Source organism: Gorilla gorilla, chromosome 3 (assembly GCF_029281585.2).
Source record: "Gorilla gorilla gorilla isolate KB3781 chromosome 3, NHGRI_mGorGor1-v2.1_pri, whole genome shotgun sequence".
Taxonomy (NCBI): domain Eukaryota; kingdom Metazoa; phylum Chordata; class Mammalia; order Primates; family Hominidae; genus Gorilla; species Gorilla gorilla.
The window spans coordinates 41,511,066-41,528,665 of NC_073227.2; the positions used below are offsets into that span (position 1 = coordinate 41,511,066).

The following is a 17,600-nucleotide window of genomic DNA, read 5'->3' on the forward strand; positions in this document are numbered from 1 at the left end:
ATACTTATTATGCACATTAAATTTGAGAGCCTCTCCCCTAAGCCCATATGTATGTCATTCTATTTGCTACATAGGTGAATGGTGATGTCAGGTAATGATATACATGTCATTTGAGTATCTGTTCCTCCAAACATGATCTTTAGATACTAAAAGTAGTATCTAAAACACTTATTTCCGAATTTTAGTATGATTTTATTCTTAATTTTTTTCACCTTAACACTTTATTAAAGTAATATAAACTGAATGATACACTCCCAGAGACATTAAACATTAAAAATGGAACAATAAACATATGTACCACTTACAGTATTGTCAGTATTCTAGTAAAACTGCTCTCTTTTTACATGAAGAGAACTTTAAGACATTGCTTTATGCGCCTGTTCCCCCTTTTCTACATTTAACAGTTGAAGAGAGAGAGAGAAAAAAATACGCCAAATACAACATGGGGACATAGTGTACATGATTCCCTGTGAAGATTTTATTTCAGTATGTAATTAATTCAGACCCACTGAGCACTACTCAAACGTGTGGTTCACACGTTGGTGCAAGTCTGTGAACAGTTTGTTACTAGTCCACCAGGAGATAAGAAACTTGTGCCAGAAATATAAATCAACCAATGCTTTCTTCATCAAGAAAGTCACATTATTCCCTTTCTGCTCCCCACCCCCCTCCAAAAAAAGTCAATGAAACTAGTTAGCAAGGTGTGTTTACTGCCAAAAGTTGATTTACAGTCTGGCTCAAATTTTCTATCTCCTCGGGTACCAATAACAGACAGTTCTAGACCAATCTTTTTGAGTAGCCCTGATTGGAAAAATCATATACAGGTGGCATTCACTGCAGTCTTTTGAGTTTGACACATTTCTGTCCATTTACTCATAACTGAGATGTTCAATTGGTAAAATTCTTAACTTTCCTTTGGTGGAATATTTCTGAAAATTTCTAGGAAATATCTGTTTTCTATTTCATGTGTTAATCTCAAAATAAAAATAATTTATTTGGAGATAGCTAATTTGAGTCTATAATCTTTACTGTTGAATTACCCGTATGTATGCAAAAAAAGGAAATTTAAAAGGAAATGGTGACTTTATATGAAGTATAGGATTATTTTATTATTGGTTATAATTAAGAGAACAAAGGTTTGGTTTGGTTTTTTATGCGAGGCTGCTTACTTTCTGCTAATACATTGATAAATTTGTTTTCTTTTTAATAATAAAATACAGGGAATTCTATTTATCTGGTTAATATGATGGAAACGATCCTATAGTATTAACATCATGATCTAACTAAAGAGATATCAAGGCCAGACGCAGTGGCTTATGCCAGTAATCCCAGCACTTTGGGAGGTTGAGGCAGGAGCATTGTTTGAGCCCAGGAGTTTGAAACCAGCCGGGGAAAACATAGCAAAACCCTGTCTCTACAAAAAACTTTATAGTAACTTTAAAGTCAGTGGTCCCAGCTATGCAGGAGGCTAAGGTGGGAGCATTACTTCAGCCCAGGGGTTCAAGGCTCCAGTAAGCCATGATCAAGCCACTACACTCCAGTCTGGGTAACAGAGCAAGATTCTGTCTCAAAAAAAAAAAAAAAAAAAGATATCAATCACCATCGACAGACAAAATAAATTCAATGATATCTTCAATATAGTTTAGAAGTTGACTTTTATTAATTGATCTGTTGAAATTTTAACAAACATACTATTTTAGAATTTCTTAAATTTTAGAAAATTTAAGTTTAAATCCTAATTCTGCTACCTATTTGCTATTTCATCTTAAGCAAGTCATATTTCAGATCCTATATCTCCATTCTTTAAAATAGCAGTAAAAACACTAATTGATAGTTTCTTGGGTAGATCAAGACCTATAAATATGCAATTTTCTAACTTGGGTTTTGACACATATTAGGTGCTTAATAAAGTCTCTCTCTCCTCTCTCTCTCTCTCTCTGTGTGTGTGTCTGTGTGTCTGTGTGTGTGTGCATATATATACATATATAGTAATCAATTTGTGTACTTACATACAATGATTCATCCAAACAATCCTTCACTGCAAACAGATCTTATTGAATATTCCAGGAATAATGCTGGGCACTGAAGATATGGTGAATAAGAGAAATCCTGTAAAATAATGGAAATGGCAAGCCTAGTATTGTTAAAAGGAGTAGAACAATTTGATTTACTAAACTAAAAGTATCTCTTATGTGGCAAGTTTATTATTGTTCTTCAAATACAGCAGTGCCATCTGGATAAGTTGCTATTGAAGCAGTAAACATGACTATAAAATAATCAATAATTAATTAATTATTATTTGGGTTAGTAGAACCAAACAGAAAACCAACCATGAGACATCTCATTTTTATTCCCCTGGGACAGCAGTGTGTGGCCCAGTGCCTTTAGAATTTACTCCCTTTTGGGTGATTAACAGTTTTATGCTAAAAATTCTGAAATGTCCTTGGGAGTTGATTGTATGGATATTTTAAGTTATAGTTGTACTGTCTCAAGTGTTCCCACTGCTGATAGCAAAGATGATCCCTGTCCAAAGAGAGTGACAGAGAACAAGAGAGAAATCAAGAGAGTGAGAGAGCGAGAGACAGAGAGAGAGAGAGAGAGAGACGAACATCTTACAAAGAAAATACCTGTCTAGCCTTTAGAGGTTTCCTTCATTTCTATTTCCTCTGAATATAATAAAATGTGTTTCTTGTTGATGTCGCTGATTAGTAATTAAAGAAATCTGAACCAACACTCAGAAACCCAAAGGGGATGAAAATAAATGACTGCACATTAGTTTAGGCTGAGGGTTGAGGATGTAATTTATTTATGAACTAATGAATTAATTCATGAGAATCTGGATGTGGTTAGGGGATTAAGGTTCTTTACTCTGTAATCTTTGCTTGGAAAACATATAGTTTAGAGGTTTTAGCCAGCTGCTGATTAAGACCATTAGACAAAAAGCAGGCTGGTTTTCTTTTTTTATACTCACAATCACCTCCAAGCCAAATGTGAGGGCTGCCTTCTACCTGTCAAAATTGATATACTTTTGAGAACAAATACGTTTCATAGAAAATATTTTAAGCTTTTTCCAGCCAACCTTCCTGTTGGTTTTTCAGATCAAGCATTTTTCTTCATTAAGTAAGCAATAAAAAATAAAACTAAGATATTTATTTTATTGACAACAAAGTAAAATTGTGATGTAAACTATCATTTTTTTGAAAATAACTACATGTATACACAACCATCTCAGAATGTAGTCCTTTATATGAGACTGCTATTGTTGAAAACCTTCTTTCAAAGATGTTGTATAGATACACTTTATTTATTTTATTGAAGATACTGATTAAGATCAGAAATGGTGAAAGTCTCAAAGACAATTAAATCTGGAAGAGTTGTTTTTAAGGTCCTGTATATTTATAAAAGACAGTAAGTAAAGTACTTAAGAAAAGTCAAGATCTTATAATAAGATGTTTTTTTTACACACAGTTTAGATTAGCAGAAGGCTTGAGTTTCTGCTTCCATTCTCAGCCTGACATCCATAATCACCACACAGGGGAGTGTGTCATTGGTAGGCAACTGTCAGAGACAGTGGTTAGGAGACAGAAAAGTGCTGTCTCTTGTCCTCTTAAAAGCCTTAAGTAGGTTCCTTCATCCTCAAGTCTTGCATGAAGATGATGGCCTTCTAACTGGCATTGTTAAATGTGATGAAAAGCAAAACAAAAAGAAATAATGTAAATAAACCCAAGCAATCAATCATGAGGATTGAAAATTAAAGATCTGCCCTTCTATTTTCTTAAGACCCCTGTTAAAATGTCTAAGAACTAACAGAAAAAGTAATCTCTTTCTTTGACATTCCACAGAACTTTACCTGTACTTTTTTAGGGACACCTTTACCAAAGGTTAGTTAGTGCAAATTATTTACTTTCATATGTGATTACATATACTCAATAAGTAAAATAGTTTCTTGAGGGATGGCACAAGTTCTGTATCTGTCTCACTGTCCATGGCATATGGCAATTATTAAACAAATATTTTCTGATTAAATGAATAAATAAATGGGCCAGAACCTTAACCAATGACTACAGCTGAGCTATGTGATTCCTGTCATTATGCTGGTTATAACACTCTGATATAGGAAACACAAAATTTCTTTTAGTGGAGAGAAAGTTTAGAAAATGACCGTTTGGGGGCATTTCAGCTCTAGAAGTCTGACTGGTAAAAGGCAGCATGTGGGCTCCAGTTAATTGAGGGTAAGCTGCTAAGGACATGAACTTTGGAAACAAGAGTAAGGAAAAAGAAAAGCAATGACACCACTTCACCTATTTTACAGTTTTTCTTAGAGTTGGCTCTGAAAATGGATTTTAAAAATGGCTAATGTCCTCTGATAGATATATCTTTAATCAAAATAATAACAAAAATAATATTAAGCACTGAGCTGTAGTTCCTAATAAAATAAATTTAAAAAGAGTTGTTTTTTTTTTCATGTTATAATAATTGGGGGTATGTGAATATTTCCAATGTCTCCTAAGTTTTTCCTACTGCCATATGGTACATATGTGGGTGGTCTCTTATGATAGTGGCAGTAATAGCATAGTGGTAAAGAGCATGGACTCTAGATTCAGAATGCCTGCAGTCCATCATTATCAGCTAAGTGACAGGGCCAACACACAGCATAAGGCTTGACAGTTGAGATAATATATGTAGAAAAATAAGGATTAGGGTTGGGGCCAGAGAATGGAGTCAGCTTTCCCTAAGGCATACAGATGAGTGGAAGAACAGTGGGTGCTTGTCCAAGATATTAAGAAAGACTCAAGGGAAAATGGATGTTGAGTAGGCAACCAAAAATGTAGATTATATTCTGCCTCTGACTTTGTAGCAGAGCAGGAACTGATCATAACAAAAACTAATCACTCATCCAGCAGAAATCCCCTACCTTCAGGCTCTCTACCCTCCATTTTCTTGACTTTCTACTAACAAAGAAAATTTATTATTTTTCTCTTATTAGACCGTAAAGCTCTACATGTACTCAATAACTAACTTAGCAGAAAGATACACATTTGTTTTGTTTCTTAGGTTGCTAAATTTGTCTGAATTACTTATAGTGGACAAAATTAACTTCTTTTCATGGTCTAGGTGGTTCTTTCATAGGACTCCCCTTTTTCCCACAAGATATTAGAAACCTTTGATAATTCCTTTGATAAGGTATGGCACATTGTTATCTTGTAAACTATCAAGGCTTTAATCTTAATTATATTCCAACTCAAATCACAACTTTGAAAACATCTTTATCAAATATTTTCCTTAGACAATTTATTCTTAAAACACACCATATATACATACTTGTTTCAATATACCTTTCTAGAAAAGCACCTGCTTTTATTATAAGAGTGTCTTTAAACTACAGCATTTCACCAATTTATTTTTTCAGATTTTAAACATAAATTCAAATCACATGCAACTATTTTCCCAACTTTATTCTAAAATGTCATTTTACTCTTACATATGAATTAAAGGCTGACAATAATTGTTATAACCTATTCTTATATTTTGTTTGGTACATATTGGCTTATTGATAGGTCATCTTTAAAACTCTTTATTCATTGGCTTTCATTTTTCACGCAGATTTACTATAAACACATACTGATAGAAAAACACTCTCATAAGATTTGAAGTGAGAGGTTTAGTGATCATTTACTCTATACCACAAAGCATAAGCTTAAGTAGAAGGAAGTAGAAAACAGAAAACATAAGCTTAAGTAGAAAGAAGTAGAAATGTGTGTCTTTCAATCAGTAATTTAATAGGCACAGCAAGAGTATAATTGTATTAATAAACACTTTACATCCAAAGTTTCTTATAGAGCTTATTTTTTCTCAATTACCATATATAGCAGATGACATTATTATCCTCATTTTACACTTAAAAAAACCTAATGTATATGGAGGTGAAGCAATTCAAAGCATCTGTTTAACAAATGACACCCAGAGTGTAGATGCAGAGCATGGTGTACATGTGACCCCTTTTATCCTCTTGCATACTTTGTATTAAACTGTGAAGGCATACTTGTCTGTAAGACTAAAACAAAATGGAGGCCGTCACTCTGCTTCTGTTCAGTGAAAATACCTATATGATCTGTCTAATGAATGCAGGCCCTAAATTTCAATTTAGTCTCTGTAGACAATTTAGTCCACATTTTACTGAACCATTAACACTGATTTTATTTTTCCATTATTTAAATCTATTCTGGCTCTCTTCTTTTCTACTCTTTACATTTAATCATGTGAAATATGATAGTAAAATGTACTGTAACTAATGTGTTTAAAAAGAAAAATCGATAGGATGCAACAGATAACAACTTCACCCTCTGCTACCCTTGTGCATTCAAGCCTGGTTTAGGGTGAGGAGAAGGGTGAGTACTATTTTTCCACCACTTGAAAGGAGGGTGGAAAAATAGTACCCACCCTACTCCCCACCCCAAACCAGGCTTGAATGCACCAGCTTTCATAACTTATCTGAGCACTCTGAGATTTCCCTGGTCACTTCAAGTCAAAAAAAAAATCTCATTTCAGTGATTTAAATGTCAATTCCAAGTAAAAGACAAAATTAAATTTTATTTTACATATCTCTCTGCTATGAATGTAGCCTCCTCGGGGGCAGGCCCTGCCCTTACAAAACACAGAGCATGGATAAGACAATCTGTGCTTCCTGTAGGCAGCACATTTCCAAGAAGACATTTTTCTTTAAAGTCCAAAATCATTATCGTATTAAGTAAAAATTGTTTCCCAGGGCTGGAATGATGAAAGCGTAGAAAGAAAGAAGGAGTATTGTGATAGCAGATCTGCCTTCACATAGAAAGGAAAATAGGGAGTGAGAAAGATTTGTTTCGATTTCATGTTATGCAGTAAGCAAAACACCCTGTTCTGCAGATTTCACAGTGGCCCACAGGAAACACACACCAATTGTTGGTGTGATCCCAGTCACTTCCTTCCCATAGCTCTCTTTTCTATTGTCTCAGCCATCTTCTTACCCTTCTAATGTGTGAGACATTGGTTAGAATGCAGTTCAGTCTGGCTAAATGTTTCCAGCATCCCACACGGTCCCATAGAAACCTTTCTCAACCTTCTTTTACAAACTCAGGGACATGCTTACCCAATGATAGAAAACAAGATGCTCAGTCTCCAGCTTGGCAATAACTGCTCAGGTGTCCTAGTTCCCATTTTAGAAAGTGACAGTAATTAGGACGCTTACAGAAAAAAAAAAAAAAAAAATCACTCCCCCAGTGATTGAAATAAGCAGTCGAATTTAAAAGCATGGCCTGGAGTCCATCTGTATGAATGTCTGAAGGCAGGAACAGATGTCCACACCCTCTTTCCTTAGAGAAAAGCTCAGAAAGGTTAAATTAACTTGCTTAAGGCCACAGAACTAGTATAACGCAGAGCCTGAAGAACAGACTAAATTTTCCAGGCCTAAAATGGTGAATTTTCTATTACGATGACTTCTGATCATAGAAACCTGTAAGATAAAGGCTAGGAGAAACCTGTAAGATAAAGGCTAGGAGAAACCTGCTAGAACCAGAAAAGGGACACTTATGTCCTGTCATCCCTTTTATTTATAGTTCTAATACCGTTATGTGAAACACACAATTAGGTACAAGGGATAAAGCTACTAAGTTGGTGCAAAAGTTATTGCGGTGCTTACCATTGAAAGTAATGGCAAAAACCGCAATTACTTTTGTACCAACCTAATATATTTACTCTCTTTGTCTTTCTGCTTGCTGTTCCCCCTGGCTGGAACTCTCCCTTCCCTGAGGTCTGCAGGCCTCCATCCCTAACTTAAACTCCCCACTGAAATGTTCCTTATCAACAGACTCTCCAGGACTGGACTAAACTAAATAAAACAACACTCTCTAAAACAGACTATCTAATTCCCCCTACCGGCTTCATTTCTCTCCCTAGCCCTTATCATCATCTTATACAGTCTATATTAATTTTGTATTCTTTTGCTGTCCCAACTACAGTATCAGCTGCTTCGGGACAGACTCATTTTGTTTCACTGCTGTGTCCCCAGCAACTAGAACAGTGCAAGGCACAGAGTAGATGCTCAATTAACATTTGTTGAGTGAATGAATGAACACATAAATTGAGATTATAATATTTTCCAAGGACATAAAACACATACATAAATTATCACAGTGTAGAGCAGAATGTTACAAATGAGAGAAGAAAAAAACATTATTTATGGGGTGATCACCAGGTATTAAGACTGGTATTTAAACACAATTATTACAGCATTTATTGGGCAATGATAAAATACAGCACAATACAGGATATCAGATGGAAGTAACACTCAATTTCAGATTAAAACCAAATATAAGAACACTTATTTGGAAAGCAGAAAGACATAGAAGTTAAAAGCAAAGGGTTAGGAAAAAGATTTCCTGGGATTCAGATACTGGCTCTCTCTTTGTTTAACTATGGCACTTCTCCATACTCACATATATCTCTCTGTAAAAGAATAATAATCATATGTACTATATATTTTAATTGAGAAGATTAAATGAGATAATCCAAGTGAAGTGCCTGGGCCATATTAAATTACCAATAAGTATTCATTTCTTTTGCAATTTTACATAAAGTCATTTCTTCTTGACCTGCTCCTGAAAATGTGTTTATTTAGAAATGAGCCTATTTATCTATATTATTGGAAGGTAAAATAATATATCCAATTATAACAACTAAAAAACTTGTGTTATAATGGGAAAAAGTACCACTTACATTCCAGCTGTGAAACCTTATGAATGCTAATGAAATCAATGTGGTATTATTTGACTGGAACAGATATTTAATTTTTATATAAATATATGGCTCTCAGTTAATATTTGGGTATTAAAATAGAACCATAAAATCACATTATACTTCATTATGTCATTAAGCACAACCTATTGTACTTGTTAATTAAAACCTCCAAAATATTAACATCAGACAGTTTAAGTATTAGCAAACTAAGAACATGGCTAATTAAAATTTAAGAGGAATATTTCTGTGATTGTTTTTATGAGAAATATGTTTATATTTCACTTATGAGCAGGACTGATATTCAGCTGGAAAGTACTGGTGGCCTTAACCATTGCTTCCAGTTGGCTAATGTTCTGAATGGCTAGCGTCTTTATATGCTCTGCTTGTATGTACATGTTCTGAATTCAAATGATTTCCAAAATTCCAGAGTAATTTTAAAACCAAAACAGGACTCAAGTGTTAACAGTGTGACCAATTTTTCTCTTTTATATCAATATATAATAGTCAGTTTTTCCCTAAAAGAGGGACCTATTGAGGACATTTAGATATTATTTCTTTTTTTTAAATTATTATATGTTAAGTTCTAGGGTACATGTGCACAATGTGCAGGTTTGTTACATATGTATACATGTGCCATGTTGGTGTGCTGCACCCATTAACTCATCATTTACATTAGGTATATCTCCTAATGCTATCCATCCTCCCCGCCACAACCCGACCACAGGCCCCGGTGTGTGGTGTTCCCCACCCTGTGTCCAAGGGTTCTCATTGTTCAATTCCCACCTATGAGATATTATTTCTTTACATAAAATGTACCTTCTGCTAAAGTATAATATGAGAATTTCGAATGGTACCTTAAATCCATTTTGTTTCTCACTTCAATTCTATTTGAAAGTGTCTGAGAACTTTAACCTCTAATTTATATTGAGAGCTGAAACATTTATTTTATACTAGATTTCATTAGTTTTAAAATGATGTTACAATATGGTAATAGCCACAACTTTTTTTTAAATAGCACTACTTATAACCATACCAAGTATTGTGCAAAATTTATTTTTAACAAGTGATAACCAAGTGATTTCCAACATCTCCTTATTTGCTGTGAATGTGCAAACTAAAGGTATCCTTTAGTTTTTGTTTTATCTATATGTTTGAATATTAATGGGACTTGTCAAATATTTAATACTAGCATAATAAAATTTGTCACATATTTTTTCTCAGATATTCTTAAACCTACTTTGTCATATTTTTATATTTTTAACCTGAAAATTATATTTAAATATATGAAAGTTTGATGTATTGAGTATAGAGTAGAAAATAAAATGAGAATATATTATTCTGATTAAAAATACTAACACAAAAATTATAATAAGCGCAAAAATAATAATATTTTGGAAGCTTAATATGTGCTAGACCTCAGGATAATTATGTGGCATATTTAATTCACATATAGTCTGTGATAGAGAAAATCTATTTGTTTCCTATTTACATAGAGGACTCTAGAGCTCAGAAAGCATCCATTGCCTGGGGTCACCCAATTAATTTACAATTGTAGCAGGTGGACACTGATTTTGGTAAGTTGAGTATGCCATTTTTGTCTTGAAATTGCAATTATGATAATCTAATTTAAAATAAACATAACTTTTTCAGTAAAGGTCAGTGTAAAACTATGTTATTCCTAGTCCATTATAACCCTAAAAAATATACAAACATAGAGGTATGGCAAAATCAATTAGATCCTAAGGTATTCATAAAATTAGAATTGTCAGGCAGAAAAAGTCAAAGAGCTCATCTCCAAAATGTTTTAGCACATTTAATTTAATTCCCAAATTAATTTCCATTACAGAACTTTTGAAACGCTAAGATGGGTTTAAGAAACAAATTCTAGATTTTATAAAACAAGCACACAGAGTGAAGGTCCATAGAACTCCTTTAGACAACTGTTGCTTACATTAAAAATAGCTTTGTCAATTTTTCATTTTTTTTGCCAGGTGTAAAATCTGGCACTTTTTATGAGTTATTTAGGTTAGGTTGTTAAGTGTTCATTTTGTTCATACAGAGTTTAGAATTAAGACTATATCTTTTTGAGGGAATGGAATCCCCGTGTCCTCTCTGGATCTTCTTTAAGCTCTAGAATTTGCAGTCAGTCTGTCCCAGGAGTTTGTTTCTTACAGTCTCCTGTAGTGGTCTGTATGATCATGTTGTACCACAGAGGATGCTGAAATCTTTATCCAAATAGAACTGGGGCTGTTGTCATTATGCCTCATCTTGGAAAACTCACTAGGATAGCTCTTTGCTGTAGGGAACCCCCATTAAAATGAATTCTCTCTCCCTTTTTTTTTTTTTTTTGAGACAAAGTCTCACTCTGTTGCCCAAGCTGGGGTGCAGTGGCATGATCTCGGCTCACTGCTTCCACCTCCTGGGTTTAAGCAATTCTCCTGCCTCAGCCTCCCAAGTAGCTGGGACTACAGGCACACACCACCATGCCCGGCTAATTTTTGTATTTTTAGTAGAGACGGGGTTTCACTATGTTGGCCAGGCTGGTCTTGAACTCCTGACCTTGTGATCCTCCCGCCTCGGCCTCCCAAAGTCCTGGGATTACAGGCGTGAGCTACTGCACTCAGCCTGAATTCTTTCTTAATCTACTAGAAAATCATACTAATGGGTATAAATGTTCAACTAAAACATGTAGGAATTCCTATTATCTGATTTAACTCTCCTTAGTGAAATATTTTAAGAAGAACAAACATCTCTGAAGAAATTATATACTTATTTTGAATACATTTTGTTTCTATAATCTAAGAGTTTTTCTTCTCTCTCCAGTATAAATGAAGAATCAGACTTATGTAGTACCTTTAGAAAACTTCTTCCTTGTGTGTTTAACATAGGTTTTAATTATATGTGAAATTCATGCAAGGAAGAAAAATAAATGTATGAATGACCATCTTGGTAGCAAATGTTAAGAATGCAACTCAGCTTGGCTTAAGAAAAAAATAGTTATTATTTCAAATTTTAAAATATGGTAAAGGCAGGGGCAAAAATAGGCACAAAACAAAATATTGTTTTTTTGGTTCTTTTTGTTTGTTTGTTTGTTTGAGACAGGTTCTTGCTCTGCCACTGAGCTTGGAGTGCGGTGGTGTAAGCACAGTTCACTGCAGCTTCTGCCTCCTGAGCTCAAGTGATTCTCCCACCTCAGCATCCCAAGTGGCTGCGACCACAGATGCATGCCACAATGCATAGCTATTTTTTTTTAATTTTTTGTAAAAACAGAGTCTCACTATGTTGCCTAAGCTGGTCTCTAACTCCTGGCTCAAAGATCCTCCCAGCTGGCCTCCCAAAGGGCTGCCACTCCAGCCCGTAAAACAAAATATTATAATAACATGATCCTGTATAGCATTTCCTACACAGCTGGAAACATGGACACTTATAGTAATTAAGCATACATCTACCATCAGACAGTAGAGTCATCATAGAGATACCAATTGGCCGAGTGTGGATAAAGGTCCATTCTTGAATTAATGACTAGGGTGAGTATTCAATGTGCTAAAGTAACATATTTTACTCATCTTCAATTAGATTCCACCCAAATCCCTAAATCCAGAAACCTTGGGTGTGGAAGAAAATGACAAAGCCCAATGAGATGTTATAAGTAGATAGAAACAAGTCATTTTGTAGAAGATACAGCACTTTGTTGAGGAGCAATAGCATAGATACATTCTTTATCATGTAACATTGAAATTAGCTACTTATGAGCAATGACTTTTCTCTTAGACTGTAAATTCTGGTTCACGATTTACTCATCTTTGAAACCTGGACATTTAGGGCACCTGGCTTATATGTGTGCTCAATAAATAGAGCTACATTTAATCGAGTATTAAGATGATATAAACTGTTTCTGTAGTAATGGTTTGAATTTTATTTGGTACTGAGCACAATAGTTATACTGAGCTATTTATTTCTTAGCTCTGAATAATGCAAATTATTTGATTTATGTTACATTCCAGTATTTCCTTTGTTATCAATCATCCTAATGCAGCTTAGTCTTCCTTATTTTTCAGGATATGAAACAGTGATGTATTTACATTTCAGTTTAATTCAGTGAAAGTCTCATCTTCTTCTGCTCTTCAAGATTTGTCTTAAGAAAATACATTAAAATAAGAACAGTCATTCTTTATACAAGCTTCGTTTCTCAGCCTGTGACTAGTCAATAAAGATTATAAACAGGGATAACTTCCAAGAGGAATTTTGGCTCCAAAAAATATTTTCAGGCATATTAAAAGATGAAGATTCTTAGCAGTAGGAAAATATCACCAGCACATATGTGCTGCTAGCATTTAATAATAATTAAATGTCTGCTGGAGCAGGTTACATTATGAAGTAATTTAAAACTTTCAACAAGGAGTAGTAAGATATTTACCTTATTAGTTTCGTTTTTTAATCCCTGAAGAAAGGATTAACATTATATTCCTAAATAGCTTGGTATTGCAGAATTCTTCTACTCTAAGCTTTAAAGGCTACTGATGTTATTTTGCTTTTGCATTCCTGTCATATTTTTTAACAAGTGATACATAGAACAAGTCTAAATTATATCATATATCATGAAGTGTTTTTATGTTCTTTATTTGCCTTTGCCTTTATTTTCTATCATTGGCATTTCATATATAATTCATCACTAAAGTTATTGAGTAAAAAATGTCATCAGAGATTTTCATTAGCTATTATGTTAGACTGTGGCAAATTTACTTGTTGGTAATTACCAGCCCTCTCCTCAGTTTACAGATGTGGAAACAAAAGATCCAAAATATGTATTACCTTATCCAAGGTTGCACAGTTAATTCAATAGCAGAGAGGTGCCTAGAATTTGTCTGCCTCATAAAATATGTTATAAAATTATCATAATTATAATAGTCCATATTTTTCAGTACACTGCCATTCTAGCTGCTGAAGATATGGAGATGAATATTATCTAAGGCATGCAGGTCAATTTACCTGCAAAAAGAGACACAGTCTAAGGTATCAAAACAGCACCAGAAGATCTTTACAAACATATTCTGTTACCAAAGTAAACTCAGTGAATTTTTCTTTATTGTATTAATTTTTTGTTAAACATTTGAAAAATTCATTCTATTTCCAATATGCTGATTTACATTAATTTGAGAAAAAGACATATCCTTTCATTACTTGGAATGCTTCTTTTAGCTTTTCTCACTGACAACCTTGAAAATTTAAATAGAATGTGTTTAGCTAGGTCATTTTAATTTTTGTATCACTGTACATCAATTTTCATCTTTTAATACTTTTTCTACATGTAAAAATGAGAGGAAAGAATTAGATTAAAAATCATAGAAAAACTTATTTAATTATTCCCACCTTCTTATTTATACTTATTTAGTTTGGAAAATGCTTCTTAGTAAGTGTTTGGTTAAAAAAAATACATTTTTATTTGAGACTGGGATTTCCAGTGGCAATGCTGGTAGAGGCATAGCTTGTGAAGCAAAATTTCTGGACCGGACTAGCCCTCTGCATGTTATTAGAGAGTACAAAATTATCCTCCCCTGGCACATTTGCAAGAGGCAGCTCTTAGAAAGTAAACTCTCTCTACAGGCTATTGATATGAAGCACACTGATCTCATGCAAAGAACTGTGCAGCTGGTGCCATGGGAGAAGACCGTCAGATCCTTTCTAATGGAAAAATGAAGTCAGACCAAGCTTGCCTCCTTTCTTTACAAAATGTAATTATGTAAACTACAAAGCTTTATTATAGACAATGTTTATAATTAGCACTATTTTCCCTTTAATTTTAAATAAAGCATGTTAGCTGTGAGTGCCATGCCAACATATTTTCTACAGATGCTATAAACAATGCACAATCAGAAATCCATTTGGGTTGTTTTTGTGGTTATTATTTCAAATTGTGAAAACTCATAATAAATATCAATGTAATGAATAAACACCATTATATGTTGATAAACATCATACTCTTTCAATTTCAGACAAAACCAATGAATATTAATCAGAACGCTGGCTCTGCAATGATGACATCAAATGGGGTTTCCAATACCTATTAGGCTTCTCTCATAGTTCTGTTCTAATAAGGCCACTGGAATGGTTTATTGTATTCACAGCTCAAAAGTTAACAGAATGGCATTTCCATATTTACAAAATGCAAAGGGAAATAAAATATTAGTTTTGTGGGGAAGTGGTTTAGTTTCAATATCTAGCCAGCCTTTAAGCAAACAATTGAGTTTTTCATGTTCTCATTACATGAGGTCCTCCGTTTCCTTCAACTTTTGAATTTAAATACACTATGACTTATGGAAAGTGTAATATAATTTAGTAGTTCAAGATGTAAATTACAGACATGTAAATTAGTTTACTTTTTAGATTCTAAGCAACAGCAAATGTTAGTTTGATTTTAGAAGCAGCTGCCCAGTTTAGATACCAGTTAATCTTCGTTATTTATACCTGGCTCTATTATTTATTGTAAAATTCTGAACTAGTAACTTGACATCTTTTCTCCTTGGTTTTCTCCTGGATAAAAAGATAGGCACTCAGCAGACTCAACAATGGCTTCTTGCTACATCAAGCTATCATCTGTGCATTCATGTAAACATATGTAACCCTACAAAATTCGGCTATGGTTAGGTCTGCATTAGAATTTCAAATCCTTAACTTTGAACTTATTAAATCAATTTCTTTTGTTGTGCCATTAATAACAAGGTTTACAGAGTTAAGAGAGATGACTGTATAATTACAATACGAATTTACTTGCAAAATTAGACGTTTGAAAATTTTTAATGCTTCATATAGACTCTAATTCACATGTAAATCCTCTTTAATGTAAACAACTATAAAACATTTGATTCATTTGGTTGTATTAAATCAACTGAATAACACCAAATTCAAAGACTCTTATTTAAAATCTGACCAGAATTTTACATGTACCCGATGTTTAAAATTTTATTTCTGTGTATAGATCCTGGTTGGTTTCATGTAATATGTGGATTACAAGTTTATAAGAAGTCAACTCTATAATTATCTTATTTATTTCCTGTTTTGGCTACTTCACTGTTTGTTAGCACCTTTACTCACAGGTGATAAGGTACAATTAGAAGATATAAAAATTAAATCAGTCAATGTTGCTTTTTATGTTAGCAAGAACTGATAGAAAGGGCTTGAAATTATTGACCAAAATGAATTCTTGAACATCTGTGATTTGTAACTATATCAAGTTACTCATTCCTTCCTTTCTTGTAGAAAATCAAGAACCAGCTTATGTATGATAGGACTTCTATATGTTTACCTGGTCTGGACAGAAGTATAACACCATGCAACTGGTTTTCTTTTTTTTTTTTTTTTTTTGACGGAGTCTCGTTCTGTTCCCCAGGCTGGAGTGCAGTGGTGCGATCTCGGCTCACTCCAACCTCCGCCTCCCGGGTTCAAGCAATTATCCTGCCTCAACCTTCCAAGTAGCTGGGATTACAGGCATGAGCCACTGCGCCTGGCTGCAATTGATTTTCATCTACCATTTTTATATCAAAAAAATTATGTAATAATAATAACTCCTATATACCAAACACTTGCTATTTAGTATATTTGCTGACATGGTGTGCATTCAGTTTTAATTCATCTTAACTTTTCCATAATATGAGTTAGTTATAAAATCCTCCATTTCTTGAATTTTCATGGTGCTTCTTAACATTTTATTTAACAAAAATGACTGCACAGCACAATGGACAAAATTAGAGGTGGCTGTTCCCTGCTGAGGGTAACTGGTCACTACCCTGCAATGCAAATGGTGGAAAACCAGTTAGGAAGCTATAGAGGGTGATCTAGAGGAGACAGATAGCATGCTTTCTTCTCTTCAATATTTCTTTATTCTTTCCAATTATGACTTTTGTTTTCCTTTCATGAAAATACCTACATGGAAATTAACTCTTATAGACTGTAGCATTCTCCCCATCAGACAAGCCTGAAAAGGCTAAATTCTAGTGTGGAATCAATATGAGAGTCTTATTCTACGCCACACCTAGGCTAGCTGCATAATTTGCAGGAGCCCAGATAAAAATAACAAAATGTCAGAGAAGCCAATCTCTCTTTTTAGTGGCCCACTGCTGTGGTGCACTGTGGACAGGTGAATCCCAAGAATCACAACCTCTGCACCACGACATGCTCAGTACCTGGATCAGGAGTGGATAAGAAGCTCCCACAGACACCTGCCAAATATACTGTCCTGTGACGCTTCATTCCAACATAAGAATAGCTGTCTGGCCCCATCTTGAGGGTCCAGGAGTTATGCATCTGATCAGCATCCAGGCTCTCACCACGGGCAGAAAGTGATGGGGTAATATTGATGCAATCCACTAGCAGCCCTGGGTGGAAAGAAGCTGCAGTTGCAAAGAGCGTGTGGGGAGAGGAAGTCTGAGGGGAGCCAAGGGTGCCAGAAGGTGGGAAGTGGGCATACCCAGAACTCATCTTGCAGAGGTTGGGGACAGCAGGAAGCAGGGTCATATAAGCTGAGGCTCCAAGCTCTCAGTGCATGCTCCATTGTCCCGTGAACTTCACTTACATAATATAAATTGAAAGATAAAATTATTAAGATTTTCAAGACAAAAGCAAATGTTAAACTCCAAGCATGAGCCCCTTCTGAATATGAGCTTCTGTGTTACTGCAAAACCATAAATCGGACCTATGAGAAGCGAAGATGAAGAAAGTCTCAAAAACTAACTCAAGACTACTTTTAGGATTCAAGTCAGAATAATGTTTTTGAATTTAAAACCTACATCTTTCTAACCTGCTACTCTGATTATCTGACATAAAATTTA

General features: G+C 34.4%; 1 long non-coding RNA gene across 1 annotated transcript in view; it reads right to left on the minus strand.

Annotated features, from left to right (window-relative positions):
- Nucleotides 1-17,600, minus strand: part of LOC129532968 (uncharacterized) — a 104,005-nt gene that overhangs the window by 59,535 nt on the left and 26,870 nt on the right. The window contains exon 2 of the long non-coding RNA XR_008678951.2: nucleotides 2,010-2,109. This is a non-coding gene — a long non-coding RNA (uncharacterized lncRNA). The remainder of the gene's footprint in view (nucleotides 1-2,009; nucleotides 2,110-17,600) is intronic.